Source organism: the organism of the source record quoted next, unplaced genomic scaffold, assembly GCF_019419815.1.
Source record: "Pyrus x bretschneideri cultivar Hongxiangsu unplaced genomic scaffold, Pyrus_bretschneideri_v1 Contig53, whole genome shotgun sequence".
Lineage (NCBI taxonomy): Eukaryota > Viridiplantae > Streptophyta > Magnoliopsida > Rosales > Rosaceae > Pyrus > Pyrus x bretschneideri.
Genome location: NW_025999791.1, coordinates 1874536 through 1892322, shown reverse-complemented (window position 1 = coordinate 1892322; position 17787 = coordinate 1874536).

Genomic DNA, 17787 nt, shown 5'->3' with positions numbered 1-17787 from the left:
AGAGCAGACCCAGTTGGGTGTCGGGGAATTGGTTTACCCTCTTGCACTAGAGAGCATGGTTGGTCCCGTCAGGGGGGCGCAATTTCTGCAATGAGTCTCTAAGAAGGGCACGATCTTCTTTTGAAGTGCAGGAGTGATCAGTTGTTGTAAGCCTGCTGCCGAGCCAAGTTGTAGATTACTTCTAAATTCCTCATTGAAAAATGAATGAAACGAACGAGAACTTCGTTGTAAGGTAGGAGCTGTATAACAACTGGATAGTTCTCGACTTACGATGTGGTACCCATCAAGCTAAATGAGTCTTCGAGCTTTGATGTAGCGGAAGGTCACACATGGTATTTCCTCAGATTGTAGGCGTTCTGCTGCTTTTCAATCTCTTTGTCGTTCATGGTAGCGAGGGTGTAACTACATTTGCTGCATACTCTGCTGATCTTGTACAAACCTTTCCAGATGGGATTCATCTTTTTGGAGCCTTCTTTGGGGGCAGTGGCGAAGGCTTTTCTTAGGACTAGATTTTTGGGTTGGAACTGCTAGATCTTGACCCTTTTATTGTAGCTGGAGATGAGTTGCTACTGGTAGGCTGGAATGTGGGTGATGATGGTGTGTTCACTTTTCTCTTTTGTTAGATCTAAGCTTGTGGCCATCTCCTTACTGTTCTGCTTAATGCTTAGCAGTAGAGTGCTGATACTTGGCACGATGACATTGGGAGAAATAATTGCTTCTGAACCAAATGTGAAAAAGAAAGAAATCTCACCGATGGCTCGTTGTTTGGTGGTGCGATACGCCCATAGACATTAGGGATTTCGTTTAACCATTTTCCCTTCTTATCAAAGAGGGATTTCTTGAGGTAATCGAGGATCATCTTGTTGGATGCTTTGAAGCCTAGAGTGTTGGCCTGCTTGGGCATCAAACTGTCTGGGGTGACAAAGACCATGCCTACTCTCGAATCTTTGTAGTTGGATGCGCCGTCGACATGCAAATGCCAGAAGTCTCCATTGGGTGAAGCAGACGCGACTAGGGCGTGCTCAGCTTCTTCTGGAATGTTGTTGGGCTATTCTGTTATGTCGCCTAGGCTAGGCGTTAAGGTGCAGTAGGAAGTTATAGAGCTGGGCTATGTTACACATAGCAAGAGATGCTCAACTGTTAGTATTGGGGCACTCCAGAGCTGAATTATGTAGCAAGGGTCGACTAGGGCTATGTGACGCATAGCAGGAGGTGATTTTCAATTGCTGGTACATATTGCTCATATATAGAATCTTTTGGGGCGACAAGGACAAAACTTGCTTCCGAGTGTGTCATTCTAGTGTTCGTCTACCCTTGGTGCACCTTTTGGGTTAAGTTGTTACATTTGTCACAAAACTTTGCATCCACCAATGTTTACGCCTTTATCATCGCGCGTCTGGATTGGGCAAAATAGTGCATCATGAGGATGACTACGTGCATCTGAAGGTATAATTTGAGTTTTTGGGTTGCAACAACTGTCACCAAAGTTAGCTTTTGAATTTTTAGTAGCTGGTTTCCGCATCAAGGAGAGATTTTGAACTATGGAATACAGGCAGTTGGGCCCCCAGCTCTTCTCGTATGATGGTAGAGCTTATTGTTGCTTCAGATACCGTTAATCATGTGAATACGTCCTCCGCTACTTTCGGTTTGGATAAGTGGGAGGTAATGTTAGGTTCTCTTTTAAGTCCTCGTATTTAGATCGGCGAGACTCGTCCCAAAGTGCATGTTTCTCTGTCAGAGCAAAAGAGTCTACCAGAGTTAAATCTTCTTTCATGATCAATTTTTCGAATAGTGGGTGGTTTGCTGGAAGTCATTTTTGGAAGGCTGTTCTAGCTATCGAGCCATTGCATCCAACTATCTTTGCCTTCTTTACTTTGAACCTCTTCACATAGTTGCAAAACGACTCATTTGGGTTCTTCTTGACGTTAAACAAATGGTCAGACTTCTTCTTGATTAAGCGATATGATGAATATTATTTGGTGAAAACCAAAGAAAGTTTGTTGAAACTCCGGATGGATTGTGGCAGAAGGGTTTAAAACTAATCTTGTGCCTCACCTTGTAGAGTGATGGTGAATATCTTGCACATGAGATTATCGTTGTTTCGATAGAGGATCATTGCGCTTTGGTAGTGGTTCAAGTGTTTCTCCGAGTCTCCATCTCCTTTGAATGATGTGAAATGTGGCATGTTAAACTTACGTGAAGGCTCTACCTGCTCGATCTCGTCCATGAAGGGTGACCTGCTTATGTTGGTCATGTCCCTTCATAGTGCTTCGTAAGTGACCTCGTTGTGTTGGAAATCGCACAATCGCTCGATCAAGTGTCTCTCTACTTCTTCTTGAATTTGCCTTTGTTGGGGTAGCGGAGCTCTCGGTTACCCCCAGTTGTGACCTGTTGGTCTAGGTTGCTCTTCTACATGCTCGACTCGTCTATGCCGCGTCTACGGTGCATGTGGTTCACATGTGGGTGCAAGGCTAGGGTTCAGCTCGACAACACGTTGGGCTCACGTTGGGCTTAAACGGCTTGGGCCGGCTCACCTTGGGCTTTGATGGCACGGCTCGGGCTGTGGTTGTGGTGCCGTGGATCTTGCCGAAGGTGGCTACCGTGGTGGTTGCTATAGTGGTGCCCCGTGGGGGTGGTGTCGCTCCACTTATCATTGCGTTGAGCCTTGTAGATCACTGCGGTCCTAATTCTTGAACGTTGGAATTTCTATTCGTTGAGGTTTCCGAATCTATTGCCATTGTACTTTTCTTTTATGTTTTTATCGAAGAATTTTTAGAAATAAAAATTCCAAGAATAAGAATGTACGAAAAATCTACAAATGAACAAGAAAACCTTGAATGCGAGAGCCTTCTATGAGTGTGTGACTCAACTCTCAATGAAAGCACCAATTTGTGGATGCAAATTTCTTCCTTTTTGTTCTTGGACAAAATTGCACCTACAAAACAAATAACACCTTAGGTTAAGGTTAAGAGCCTTACGCGCCCACAATGAATTGGGGGGGGGGTGGCTTTGGCCGAAGAACCTCTGATGCCAAAGTTAGAATTTTGAGGGAAAAGTGTTTGGAGAATCTAGAGAATGTAGCAAAAGGATTCAACTTAGGTTTTTGGAGAAAATGGTTTGATATTTATAGGGGTGTGGCCGGCCCCTTTGGGAGAGATAGGGATTAGGGTTTTTCATTTGTCTCAGTTTCTAAGTCATCTTTTGATCTCTCTCACTCTCTCATTTTTTTGAGGTAACTCTCCATCACTAACCCTTCAGTTCATTCAGCCTACAACAACCCCTTATATGTCACTTGTAATTGAGCGATGGGTTTTTCCTTTTATGTATAGGGGTCTCGGGGCATTTGCAAGTTCTCTTAAAGCATCTGTTGTAGCAATGGTTAAATTGAAGTTTATGACTCTGGGTTCGTGCCCCGGTAGCGGAAGAACTTTTTTTTTCCTCATTTATCACAAGGAATAGTTATAAAACCATTGAAAACAAATGCCAAGTTGGGGATGTAGCTCGCTACGCACATAAGAAGTACGGGGTTCAATAACCTGCATCTCCATTTTTCATTTTTCCTTTTATTTTTGTTCTTAAATGACTTGTCGTTCATCTGCTGTTTTCAGGTATCTCATTTCCCAAGTTCTCTCCTGCTCTCTCTATAATTCTTCAGTGAAATAGGAGAACAACATCCCCTTAAATGTCAAATGCAATTTCTTTTGTAAAGTTGTCTCGAGGCATTTGATTAGAAGGTCAAGCATTTATAAACATTTTTATACAATTAACTCTGCAAGTTGTCACAAAGCATCTGCTATAGCAATAGTTAAATCAGAGTTTATGATTTCAGGTTCGAACCTCGGTAGCGAAAAGTTTTGTATTTCTTTTTGCTTTTTTATCGCAAGCAATAGTTAAATAAAACCACTGAAAACAATGTACCAGGTTGGGGATGGTGCTATGCAAGTCGAAACCATTGAAAACAAATGCCAAGTTGAGAATGTAGCTGGCTACGCAAATGAGAAGTACAAGGTTCAATAACCTGCATCTCCATTTTTCATTGTTCCTTTTATTTTGGTTCTTAAACGACATGGTGTTCATCTGTTGTTTTCATGTATCTCATTTTCCAAGTTCTCTCCTGCTATCTCTATAATTCTTCAGTGAAATAGGCAAACAACATCCCCTTAAATGTCAAATGCAATTTCTTTTGTAAAGTTGTCTTGAGGCATTTGAAGGTCAAGCATTTATAAACATTTTTATACAATTAACACCTCAAGTTGTCACAAAGCATCCACTGTAGAAATGGTTAAATCAAAGTATATGATTCCGGGTTTGAACCGGAAAGTTTTGTATTTCTTTTTTCTTTTTTATCGCAAGCAATAGTTAAATAAAGCCATTGAAAACAAAATGCCAGGTTGGGGATTCTGCTCACTATGCACGCGAGAGGCCCGATATTCGATAACTTACCTCACCAGTTTTCATTCTTCCTATTATTTTGGTTCTTAAATGACATGTCGTCCATCTGTTGTTTTTCATTTGTCTTTCTAAGTCATCTCCTGATGTCTCTCTCTTTCTCTCTTTCTCTCCCTCATCTTTTTGAGGTAACTTTCTCTCATTAACTATTTAGTTAAATCGACCTACAACAGCCCCTTATATGTCACTTGCAGTTGAGGGGTGGGTTTTTCTTTTAATATATAGGGGTCTCAGGGAATTTGCGAGCCAAACATTTGTAAATGTTTATATACATTTAAATCATCAAGTTCTCATAGAGCATCCGATGTAGCAATGGTTAAATAAAAGTTTATGATTCTAGGTTCGAACCCCGGCAGTGGAAGAACTTTTTTTTTCCTCATTTATCACAAGGAATAGTTAAATAAAACCATTGAAAACAAAATGCCAAGTAGCTCGCTACGCATGCAAGAAGTACAGGGTTCAATAACCTACATCTCCATTTTTCATTTTTCCTTTTATTTTTCATCTTAAATGGCGTGTTGTTAATCTGCTACTTTTAGACCATCTCCAAATGAGATTTTAAATTTTAAACCTAAAATTTAAATTTGAAGGCTTACATGGCACTTTGACATCTTTTAAACTTTTGCTCTCCAACCGATGTGTCAAATTTTTAACATAAAATAATCATTCATGTACTTTCTTTGCCTTGGAAATGAAAAGAAACAAAAGGATAATGCTTTAAACTAATAAAATATTAATAAAAAACATTTAATAATTAATTAAAAAAAATCTGAAGGTGTTGTCAAATTTGGCAGCAAGAGGGATAGATGTCAATCCATATCATGCCACATCAGATTTGGCTTCTCAGTTGTAAAACATTAATGCTGTCTTTTGTTACCGTTATTACTAATTTGGATAATTTGACATCCCCTTTGGAGATGCTCTTAGGTATCTCATTTTCCAAGTTCTCTCCAGCTCTCTCTATAATTCTTCAATGAAATAGGGGAACAACAACCCCTTAAATATCAAATGCAATTTTTTTTTTTGTAAAGTTGTCTCGAGGCATATGAAGGTCAGGCTTTTATAAACATTTTTATACAATTAACTCCTCAAGTTGACACAAAGCATCCGTTGTAGCAAAGGTTAAATCAACGTATATGATTCTGGGTTTGAAACCCGCCAACTGAAAGTTTTGTATTTCTTTTTTCTTTTTTTATCACAAGCAATAGTTAAATAAAACAAATGAAAACAAAATGGTAGATTAGGGATGTTGCTCAGTATGCAAGCGGGAGGCCCAAGATTCAATAACCTGCATTACCAATTTTCATTCTTCCTATTATTTTGGTTCTTTACCTCTTCCAAGCGCAGAACAACCTACACCAAGTCCTAAAGTGTTGTGATACTTGTTACACAACCTACGAAATTGGAGAAAGCCAAGGTTAACAGCCTAGTGGTTACGCAGACTTGTTTGCTTCTGTAAGTAAGGCATCCGGCTATCAACCCTATGGCTAACAACTTTGTAAAGCTCTACACCAACACCTACGGCTGCATAGGCTACGCGGGCCTGTCTGCTTATAGAAAAGTAGCACGTTTGTCATTGGTCTATAAAGTTTAAATGTTAGGGCATGAACAAAAGAAGTAAAGATGAAGAAAAGCAAAGGAAGCATGTTTATAAACAACTAGCAAAGGCCGAAGGAGTTCAAGCAAAACAAAAGCTACAAGGAAAAACAAATAAAATCCTAAAGGCTACCTAGAAGACTACACTTCAGCAGCTTGGATATCCCATAACTACTTGGTCACCACACCTTCAGTAGCCGTGATACTCTTAGTAATGGCATCATCTAGCGCTTCACCCCCGGCTGCCCCAGCCTGGGCACCAACTTCTCTAACTACTTCACCAATGGAAGCCTCAAAAGTAAAAGCAAGCAAGTCTTCCGGAGAAATAGAAAAGGTCTCGAAACCTCGAGCCCTTCCTTCTCACCATTCAGCTGCTCATCCTTCTCGAGCAAACAAACATGGACCCGCTGCAGCTCATCCATTTCCTTCTTCAGACTTTCATTGATCTTCAGTACACCTTGAAGTTCTAACACATGGGGTTCAAGCCTATCGACGATTCTCTTAAAGTAGATCACTTGATTATAAGCAGCAATCAAACTTTTTATGCTTTGCATAAGCAGCGAAACGAAGCTCAGAAACTGCAAACTCTAGATCTTGAATCTGAAGTATGTAACATCCAATCTCCTTCTCTGCACTTTCATACTTAACTTGGATCTCGTCTAGCTTAGTCTTCAAGTCAACGATATCTTGGCAAGTGATCTCAAGTTGTAGAAAAGTGGAGGCAGAAGTATTAGACCCCTGCAAAGCAACGAGCTTAGAATCCAACCTCTTGATCTCCTCAGCCAAGGAATAAACTTCAGCTCCCATAATCTTCACCACCTCCTTGGCAGCCTTGCTATATTTGCATCATAGCAAGCAAAGCAGTCCTTCTATATTGGGTTGTATGCTTTGCAAAAGAACTTGGGCATACAAACCTTTCTAACGCCATCAACAAACTTAGCACAAACGTCCATGTCTTCAAGCATATATGGTTTCAAGAGCACACAAATCTCAACAACCTCCCTAAAAGATGGCTTAGTGGATTTCTCACGACTGCTCATGCAAGCAATCTCCTCATTTCCAACAGGTGAATCAGTCTCAGCAGCAAAGGGACTGGGCATTGGCACCACTTTAGCAACAAAGTCCACATTATCACTCTTCATAATAACAAGCTTCTCCAAAGGTGAACCGAACTTGGCTCCTAATGGACGACTTGGTACAGACCTCGACACTAGGGGCATGATAGGACTGTTACGCTGAGCAATCCAATCAACAATCATACAAGCCACTCTCGACATGGCAGGCGCCACATGGCCAGATCTAGTAGCCTCATTTTTTTCCCATTGGAAAAAGTCATGTCACTCACAGGACTTTTGGCAGCAGGTGAACCCTCACAAGTAGCGGATAAGGTCTTTAGTTTTCTCAACTTGCATCTCTTGAGTAGGTGGGGAAGATCTCTTTTTTCCACCTTCATTCATAATAAACTCCATGACAGCGTTCAGACGAGCCAATGCATCTGCCTTGATCCTCTTTACCTCATTTCTCGAGAGCAGCCCACTTTTCTCCTAACGAAGATAACTAAGCAACTAACACAATTCACGGTACTCAGTAGGGGAGCTCAACCCATACTGGTTTTTCCCTCATTTTTTTTCTCAAACCAACAAGCAGGAGGTCTGCATGCCCAGCATTCTAGAAGCCCATGAGGCCTGCGACCTTTTCATTTCTCTCAATCGCCTACCTGGCTCGCGTCAGGACTAAGAGTCCAAAAGACATGAACTATACAGCTCGCCTAGCACTGCGCCCCAGCAACTCAATCCGCGGCCGTAGCCGTGCAAGCTGCCCTTGGCTCTAGCCAATCCAAGCAGCCCAAGCAGTGGTCCCTGCCACAACAACTCTTTGGCCTATGCCAAGCCTACTTCTAGCCCCTGCAAGCCAACGTGCCGCACCACCCTAACGGCTGCCTCGTGACAGCACTATCCACAACACCTCATTGGCCTACGCGCGAGCAGCGGGCAATCATCTTTCAATCAAGTCAAAAGTGCCCAAAATAGGTATTTTATCTTCTCCACAAGGTAACCCCCAAAACATTCCTTTTAAATTATGTTAATTGGTTAATTAATGGAATTATTGCCTAATTAATCCATTAATTGCCAATTAAATTATCAATCACAACCAAAAAATACACAAGAGGCCGGTCACCTTCTCTCCCAAAGGGACCGGCCATGCATTATATATTTGACCTCATTTTCTCTAAAAAACTAGGTCTTCACTCTTGCTAAACTCTCTAAATTCTCCAAACACTTTTCCCTCAAAATTCTAACCTTGGCATCGGAGGTTATTTGGCCAAAGCCCCCCCCCCCCCAAAAAAAATCATCATGGGCGCGTGAGCCTCTTGGTCTTGACCTAAGGTGTTATTTGTTTTGTAGGTGCAATTTTGTCGAAGAACAAGGAAGAAGAAATTTGCATCCACAGACATGTTTTTCATCTGTTGCTTTCAGGTATCTTATTTTCCAAGTTCTCTCCTACTCTCTCTATAATTCTTCAGTAAAATAGGGGAAGAACAACCCCTTAAATGTCAAATGCAATTTTTTTTTGAAAGTTGTCTCAAGGCATTTGAATGTCAAGCATATATAAACATTTTTATATAATTAACTCCTCAAATTGTCGCAAAGCATCTCCTGTAGAAATGGTTAAATCAACGTTTATGACTCCAGGTTCAAACCCCAGCAGCAGAAAGTTTTGTATTTCTATTTTCCTTTTTATCGCAAGCAATAGTTAAATAAAACCTCTTAAAACAAATTGCCAAGTTGGGGATGTTGCTCGCTATGCAAGCAGTAGGCCCAAGATTCGATAACCTGCATCACCATTTTCATTGTTCCTATTATTTTGGTACCTAAATGATATGTCGTCCATCCGCTGTTCTTCGTTTTTCTTAGTTTCTAAGTCATCTCCTAATCTCTCTCTCTCTCTCTCATTTTTTTTGAGGCAACTCTTACTCATTAACTCTTCAGCTAAATCGGTCCACAACAGCCCCTTATATGTCACTTGCAATTGAGGGGTGGGTTTTTCTTTTTAAGTATAGAGGTCTCAGGGGATTTACAAGCCAATAATTTGTAAATATTTATATACAATAAAATCACCAAGTTCTCACAAAGCATCTGCTGTAGCAATGGTTAAATCAAAGTTTCTGATTTTGAGTTCGAATCCTGATGGCAAAAGAACTTTTTTTTTTTCACACATTTATCGCAAGGAATAGTTAATTAAAGCCATTGAAAATAAAATGCCAAGTTGGGGATGTAGCTCGCTACGAACGCGACAAGTACGGGTTTCGATAACCTGCATCTCCATTTTTCATTTTTCCTTTTATTTTTGTTCTTAAACGGCATGTTGTTCATCTGCTGTTTTGAGGTATCTCATTTTCAAAGTTCTCTCCTGCTCTCTCTATAATTCTTCAGTGAAATAGGAGAACAACATCCCTTTAAATATCAAATGCATTTTTTTTTTTTTTTGTAAAGTTGTCTCGAGGCATTTGCAGGTCAAACATTATAAACATTTTTATACAATCAACTCCTCAAGTTGTCACAAAGCATCCGTTGTAGCAGAGCTTAAAACAACGTTTATGATTCCAGGTTCGAACCCCGGTAGCGGAAGATTTTGTATTCCTTTTTTCTGCTTTTTCGAAAGAAATGGTTAAATAAAACCATTAAAAACAAAATGCCAGGTTGGGCATGTTGCTCGCTATGCAAGCGGGAGGCCCGAGATTCGATAACCCACATCACCATTTTTCATTCTTCCTATTATTTTGGTTCTTAAATGACATATCGTCCATCCGCTGTTTTTCGTTTGTCTCAATTTCTAAGTCATCTCTTGATCTCTCAGTCCCTCTCCTTTTTTTTTTTTTTTTTTTTTGAGGTAACTCTCTCTCTCCTTAACTATTCAGTTAAATAGGCCTACAACAGCACCTTATATGTCACTTGCAATTGAGGGCTGGGTTTTTCTTTTAATGTAAACATTGGCAAGCCAATCATTTGTAAAAATTTATATACATTTAAATCATCATGTTCTCACAAAGCATCCGTTGTAGTAGTGGTTAAATCAAAGTTTATGATTCTGGGTTCAACCTCAGCATCAGAATAACTTTTTTTTTCCTCAATTATCACAAGGAATAGTTAAATAAAACCATTGAAAACAAAATGCCAAGTTTGGCATGTAGCTTTCTACGCCGCGAGAAGTACGGGGTTCGATAACCTGCATATCTATTTTTCATTTTTCCTTTTTATTTTTCTTCATAAACAGCATGTTGTTAATATGTTGTTTTCAAGTATCTCATTTTCAAAGTTCTATCATGCTCTCTCTATAATTCTTCAGTGAAATAGGGGAAGAACAACCCCAATATTAAATGCAATTTTTTTTGTAAAGTTGTCTCAAGGCAGTTCAAGCTCAAGCATTTATAAACATTTTTATACATTTAACTCCTCAAGTTGCCACAAAGCATCCGTTGTAGCAATGGTTAAATCAACGTTTATGATTTTGGGTTCAAACCCCGGCAGCGGAAAATTTTGTATTTCTTTTTTTCTTTTTTGTCGCAAGCTATAGTTAAATAAAACTATTGAAAACAAAATGCCAGTTTCGGAATGTTGCTCGATATGCAAGCGGAAGGCCTAAGATTCAATAACCAACATCACCATTTTCATTCTTCCTATTATTTTGGTTCTTAAATGACATGTCGTCCATCCGCTGTTTTTCGTTTGTCTCAATTTCAAAGTCATCTCCTAATCTCTCTCTCTCTCTCAATTTTTTTTTGAGGTAACTCTCTCTCATTAACTCTTCAATTAAATAGGTCTACAACAACCCCTTATATGTCACTTGCGACTAAGGGGTGGGTTTTTCTTTTTATGTATAGGGGTCTCGGGAGATTTGCATGCCAATCATTTGTAAACATTTATATACAGTTAAATCATTAAGTTCTTAGAAAGCATCCACTATAGCAATGGTTAAATCAAAGTTTCTGATTTCGAGTTCGAACCCCGGCAGCGGAGGAACATTTTTTTCCTCATTTGTCACAAGGAATAGTTAATTAAAACCATTGAAAATAAAATGCCAAGTTGGGGATGTATCTCGATGCGCACATGAGAAGTACGGGGTTCGATAACCTACATCTCCATTTTTAATTTTTCCTTTTATTTTTGTTATTAAACGACATGTTATTCATCTGCTGTTTTTAGGTATCTTATTTTCCAAGTTCTCTCCTGCTCTCTCTCTCTATAATTCTTCAATGAAATAGCAGAACACCATCCACTTAAATAGCAAATACAATTTTTTTTTTCTTTTGTTTTTTGTAAAGTTGTCTCGAGGCATTTGCAGCAAAATCATTACAAACATTTTTTATACAATTAACTCCCCAAGTTGTCACAAAGCATTCGCAGTAGGAAAGGTTAAATCAACATTTATCATTCAAGGTTCGAACCCAAGCAGCGGAAAGTTTTGTATTTCTTTTTTCGATAGTTAAATAAAACCATTGCAAACACAATGCCAGGTTGGGGATGTTACTCGCTATGCAAGCAGGAGGCTCGAGATTCGTAAACCTGGATCACCATTTTTCATTCTTCCTATTATTTTGCTACTTAAACGACTTGTCGTCCGTCCGCTATTTTTTATTTGTCACAGTTTCTAAGTCATCTCCTGATCTCTCTCTCTCTCTCTCTCTCTCTCTCTCTCTTTCTCTCACTTTTTTGAGGTAACTCTCTCTCATTAACTCTTCATTTAAATAGGCCTACAACAGCGCCTTATATGTCACATGCAATTGAGGGGAGGGTTTTTCTTTTAATGTATAAAAGGTCTCGGGGCATTTGCAAGCCAATCATTTGTCACAAAGCATCTGCTGTAGCAATGGTTAAATCAAAGTTTATTATTATGGGTTCGAACCTCGACAACGAAAGAACTTTTTTTTTTCCTCATTTGTCAAATGGAATAGTTAAATGAAATCATTGACAACAAAATGCCATGTTTGGTATGTTGCTCTGTACGCACGTGAGATGTACGGGGTTCAATAACCTGCATCTCCATTTTTTATTTTTCCTTTTATCTTTCTTTTTAAACGGCATGTTGTTAATCTGTTATTTTTAGGTATCTCATTTTCCAAGTTCTATCCGACTCTCTTTATAATTCTTCAGTGAAATAGATGAAGATCAACCCCTTAAATGTCAAATGCAATTTTTTTTGTAAAGTTGTCTCGAGGCATTTGAAAGTCAAGCATTTATAAACATTTTTATACAATTAACTCCTCATGTTGTCATAAAGCATCTGTTGTAGCAAAGGTTAAATCAGTGTTCATGATTTCTGGTTCAAACCCCGACAGCAGAAAGTTTTGTATTTCTTTTTTCTTTTTTATTGCAAGCAATAGTTAAATAAAACCATTGAAAACAAAATGCCAGGTTAGGGACATTGCTCGCTATGCAATCGGAAGGCCCGACATTCGATAACCTACATCAGCATTTTCATTCTTCCTATTATTTTGGTTCTAAATTGACATGTCGTCCATCCACTGGTTTTCGTTTGTCTCAATTTCTAAGTCATCTCCTGATCACTCTCTGTCTCTCATTTTTTTTGAGGTAACTCTCTCTCATTAACTCTTATGTTAAATAGGTCTACAACAGCCCCTTACTTGTCACTTACAATTTAGGGGTGGGATTTTTTTTTTTTTTGTATAGGGGTCTCGGGGGATTTGCAAGCCAATCATTTGTAAACATTTATATACAGTTAAATCGTCAAGTTCTCACAAAGCATCCATTGTAGCAATGGTTAAATCAAAGTTTCTGATTCCGGTTCAAATCTTGGCAGCGGGAGAACTTTGTTTTCCTCATTTATCACAAGGAATAGTTAATTAAAACCATTGAAAGTAAAATGCCAAGTTGGGGATGTACCTCGCTGCTCACCCGAGAAGTAGGGGGTTCGATAACTTGCATCTCCATTTTTCATTTTTCCTTTTATTTTTGTTCTTAAACGACACGTTGTTCATCTGCTGTTTTCAAGTATCTAATTTTCCAAGTTCTCTCCTGCTGTCTCTATAATTCTTCAGTGAAATTGGGGAACAACATCCACTTAAATGTCAAATGCAACCCTTTTTTTGTTTTTTTTTTTTTTTTTTTTGTAAAGTTGTCTCGTGGCATTTGCAACAAAAGCATGATAAACATTTTTATACAATGAACTCCTCAAGTTGTCACAAAGCATCCGCTGTAGCAAAGGTTAAATCAACGTTTATGATTCCTAGTTTTAACCCAAGCAATGGAAAGTTTTATAGTTCTTTTTTCATTTTATTGCAAGCAATAGTTAAATAACACCATTGAAAACAAAATGCCATGTTGAGGATGTTGCTCACTATGCAAGCGGAAGGTCCGAGATTCGATAACCTGCATCAACATTTTTCATTCCTCCTATAATTTTGGTTCTGAAATGACATGTCGTCCATCCGCTGTTTTTCGTTTGTCTCTGTTTCTAAGTCATCTTTCTCTCTCTCTCTCTCTCTCTCTCTCTCTCTCTCATTTTTTTTGAGGTAACTCTCTCTCCTTAACTATTCACTTAAATAGGCCTACAACAGCCCTTTATATGTCGCTTGCAATTGAGGGGTTTGTTTTTCTTTTAATATATAGGGGCTCGGGGCATTTGCAAACAAATCATTTGTAAACGTTTATATACATTTAAATCATCAAGTTCTCACAAAGCATCTGTTGTAGCAATGGTTAATTCAAAGTTTATTATTTTGGGTTCAAACCTCGGTAGTTTTCCTCGTTTATCACAAGGAATAGTTAAATAGAACCATTGAAAACAAAATGCCAAGTTTGGGATGTAGCTCTCTACGCACACGAGAAGTACAAGGTTCGATAACTTGCATCTCCATTTTTCATTTTTCCTTTTATTTTTCTTCTTAAACGGCATGTTTTAATCTACTGTTTTCAGGTATCTCATTTTCCAAGTTCTCTGCTGCTCTGTCTATAATTCTTTAGTGAAATAGGGGAAGAACAACCCCTTAAATGTCAATTGCAATTTTTTTTTTTTTGTAAAGTTGTCTTAAGGCATCTGAAGGTCAAGCATTTTTAAACATTTTTATACAATTAACTCCTGAAGTTGTCTCAATTCATCCGCTGTAGCAAAGGTTAAATCAACGTTTATGATTCCGGGTTTAAAACCCAGTAGCAGAAAGTTTTGTATTTCATTTTTCTTTTTTATTGCAAGCAATAGTTAAATAAAACCATTGAAAACAAAATGCTAGGTTGGGGATGTTGCTCGCTATGCAAGCGGAAGGCCCGAGATTTGATAACCTACATCATCATTTTCATTCAACCTATTATTTTGGTTCTTAATTGACATGTCGTCCATCCGCTGGTTTTTGTTTGTCTCAGTGCCTAAGTCATCTTCCGATCTCTCTCTCACTCTCTCTCTCATTTTTTTTGGGGTAACTCTCTCTCTCTCTCTCATTAACTCTTCAGTTAAATAGGTCTACAACAACCCCTTATATGTCACCTGAAAATGAGGGGAGGGAGGGTTTTTCGTTTTATGTATAGGAGTCTCGAGGGGATTTGCAAGCCAATCATTTCTAAATATTTATATACAGTTAAATGAACAAGTTCTCACAAAACATCCGTTGTAGCAATGGTTAAATCAAAGTTTCTGATTCCGAAGGGGAAGAACATTTTTTTTTCCTCATTTATCACAAGGAATAGTTAATTAAAAGCATTGAAAATAAAATGCCAAGTTTGGGATGTAGCTCGCTACTCGCGCGAGAAGTATGGTATCTCGTTTTCCAAGTTCTCTCCTACTTTTTCTATAATTCTTTAGTGAAATAGGGGAACAACATCCACTTAAATGTCAAATGAAATTTTTTATTTTTTTATTTATTTATTTTCTTTTTTTTTTGTAAAGTTGTCTAGGCATTTGCAGGTCAAGCATTATAAACATTTGTATACAATTAACTCCTCAAGTTGTCACAAAGCCTCCGCTATAGCAAAGGTTAAATCAACGTTTATGATTCCAGGTTTGAACCCCGGCAGTGGAAATTTTTGTATTTCTTTTTTCTTTTTATTGCAAGCAATAGATAAATAAAACCATTGAAAACAAAATGTCAGGTTAGGGATGTTGCTCGCTATGCAAGCGGGAGGCCCGAGATTCGATAACTTGCATCATCATTTTCAATCTTCCTATTATTTTTGTTTATAAATGACATGTCGTCCTTCTGCTATTTTTTGTTTGTCTAAGTTTCTAAGTCATCTCCTAATCTCTCTCTCTCTCTCTCAGTAACTCTTTAGTTAAATAGGTTTACAACAACCCCTTACATGTCACTTGCAATTGAGGGGTGGGATTTTCTTTTTATGTATACGGGTTTCGGGGTATTTGCTAGCCAATCATTTGTAAACATTTATATACAGTTAAATCATCAAGTTCTCACAAAGCATCCATTGTATATCAATGGTTAAATCGAAGTTTCTAATTCCGGGTTCGAATCCCGGCTGCGAAAGAACTCTTTTTTTTTCCTCATATATCACAAGGACCAGTTACATAAAACCATCGAAAGCAAAAGGCATGCGAGAAGTATTGGGTTCAATAACCTGCCTCTCCATTTTTCTGTTTTCCTTTTATTTTTGTTCTTAAACGACATGTTGTTCATCTGCTGTTTTCAAGTATCTCATTTTCCAAGTTCTCTCCGGCTCTCTTTATAATTCTTCACTATTTATCACAAGGACCAGTTACATAAAACCATCGAAAGCAAAAGGCATGCGAGAAGTATTGGGTTCAATAACCTGCCTCTCCATTTTTCTGTTTTCCTTTTATTTTTGTTCTTAAACGACATGTTGTTCATCTGCTGTTTTCAAGTATCTCATTTTCCAAGTTCTCTCCGGCTCTCTTTATAATTCTTCACTATTTATCACAAGGACCAGTTACATAAAACCATCGAAAGCAAAAGGCATGCGAGAAGTATTGGGTTCAATAACCTGCCTCTCCATTTTTCTGTTTTCCTTTTATTTTTGTTCTTAAACGACATGTTGTTCATCTGCTGTTTTCAAGTATCTCATTTTCCAAGTTCTCTCCGGCTCTCTTTATAATTCTTCAGTGAAATAGTGGAGCACATCCCCTTACATGTCAAATGCAATTTGTTTTTTTTGTAAAGTTGTCTCCAGGAATTTGCAGGTCAGACATTATAAACAATTTTATACAATTAACTCCTCAAGTTGTCACAAAGCATCCACTGTAGCAATGGTTAAATCAACGTTTATGATTCCGGGTTTTAACCCTAGCAGTGGAAGATTTTCTATTTCTTTTTTCTTTTTTATCGCCAGCAATAGTTAAATAAAACCATTGAAAACAAAATGCCAAGTTAGGGATGTTGCTCGCTATGCAAGTGGGAGGCCCAAGATTCGATAACCTGCTTCACCATTTTTCATTCTTCCTATTATTTTGGTTCTTAAATGAGATGTCGTTCATCCGTTGTTTTTCGTTTGTCTCAGTTTCTAAGTCATCTCCTGATCTCCCTCTCTCTCTCTCTCATTTTTTTGAGGTAACTCTCTCTCAGTAACTCTTCAGTTAAATAGGCCTACAACAGCCCCTTATATGTCACTTGCAGTTGTGGGGTGGGTTTTTCTTTTTATGTATAGGGGTCTCAGGGCATTTGCAAGCCAATCATTTGTAAACATTTATAGACAGTTAAATCATCAAGTTCTCACAAAGCATAATTGAAGCAATGGTTAAATCAAAGTTTCTAATTCCAGGTTCGAATCCCGGCAGCGGAAGAACTGTTTTTTTCCATGATATATCACAAGAAATAGTTAAATAAAACCATTGAAAACAAAATGCCAAGTTGGCGATGTAGCTCACTAGGCACACGAGAAGTACGGGGTTTGATAACCTTTTATTTTATTTTTTTTTCCTTTTATTTTTGTTCTTAAACAGCATGTTGTTCATCTGTTGTTTTCAAGTATCTCATTTTCCAAGTTCTCTCCTTCTCTCTCTATAATTCTTCGATGAAATAGGGGAACAACATCCCCTTAAATGTCAAATGCAATTTTTTTTTCGTAAAGTTGTCTCGAGATATTTGCAGGTCAAACATTATAAACATTTTTATACTATTAACTCCTAAAGTTGTCACAAATCATCCATTTTAGCAATGGTTAAATCAATGTTTATTATTCTGGGTTCGAACCTTGGCAACGGAAGATTTTTTTTATTTCTTTTTTCTTTTTTATCGGAAGCAATAGTATAAAAATAAAAAAATAAAAATAAAATAAAAATAAAAAAAATAAAAAACACCATTGGAAACAAAATGCTGGGTCTGGGATGTTGCTTGCTATGCAAGTGGGAGGCTTGAGATTCGATAACCTGCATCAACATTTTTCATTCTTCCTATTATTTTGGTTCTTAAATGACATGTCGCCTTCGTTTGTCTTAGTTCCTAAGTCATCCCCTGATCTCTCTCTCTCTCTCTCTAATTTTTTTGAGGTAACTCTCTCTCCTTAACTATCGAATTAAATAGGCCTCCAACAACCCCTTATATGTCACTTGCAATTGAGGGGTTGGTTTTTCTTTTAATGTATAGGGGTCTTGGGGCATTTGCAAGCCAATCATTTGTAAATATTTATATATAATTAAATCATCAAGTTCTCACAAAGCATCCGTTGTAGCAATGGTTAAATCAAAGTTTATGATTCCGAGTTCAAACCTTGGTAGCGGAAGACAAAATGCCAAGTTTGGGATGTAGCTCTCTACACACTCGAA